Source organism: Lagopus muta, chromosome 3, assembly GCF_023343835.1.
Source record: "Lagopus muta isolate bLagMut1 chromosome 3, bLagMut1 primary, whole genome shotgun sequence".
Classification (NCBI taxonomy): domain Eukaryota; kingdom Metazoa; phylum Chordata; class Aves; order Galliformes; family Phasianidae; genus Lagopus; species Lagopus muta.
The window spans coordinates 69,414,397-69,415,050 of NC_064435.1; the positions used below are offsets into that span (position 1 = coordinate 69,414,397).

Below are 654 nucleotides of genomic sequence, written 5' to 3' on the forward strand. Positions count from 1 at the left end.
GTGCTGAGCAGTGCATTCTCTAGTAGCAGGCACTGCACAAGAAAGACTGAGCAAAATTTTATTTGTCTTAGCAAAAGGCACCAAGGCAATACTTACTTTAAATCATGGAGAAATAAATGTCAGAGTTGCAAACTCTTTTTTTTTTTTTTTGTCAGATTGTCTCCCATTATGTGCTGCATCTAAAGGTTACACTGTTTGGTATCTGCAATATTTGTGAGTTAGGAACAGCAAGATTCTAAATTACTTGACTTTTGAGAGCTAGATGTGCTTCTGATGAGTTTCTATTTACTGTTTGTGATCAAAAGAAAGAGTAAAGCAGTATTTCTTGTGATACTGGCATGGTTAAGGTGCTCTATAACCAAAATAGTTTAATTTTATAAATGCTTAAGGTGATATTTTCAACACAACTACATAACATAAGTAAATGTGTGCTTGCATTTATAAATGTGTTCCGTTAACTCATTTTGGTAATTGCCTCTTTCTTTTCATTATGGTCTCAGACAGATAAGACAGTTAAAGGAGTTGTTGTATGAGCATTAAATTAGGGCTGCCTAACTTGAAGTCCCTCAACGCAGTCAGATATCTGGTGAAAATGATGAATTCTGGGGTGCTGACTCATGTGATCTGAAAATGCCATCCATTTCCTGATTCACC

General features: G+C 35.6%; 1 non-coding gene across 1 annotated transcript; it reads left to right on the plus strand.

Annotated features, from left to right (window-relative positions):
* Window positions 1–585: 585 nt before the first annotated feature.
* Window positions 586–654, plus strand: LOC125691475 (small nucleolar RNA SNORD123). Its single transcript, XR_007376148.1, has one exon. It is a non-coding gene; the product is annotated as a small nucleolar RNA SNORD123 (small nucleolar RNA).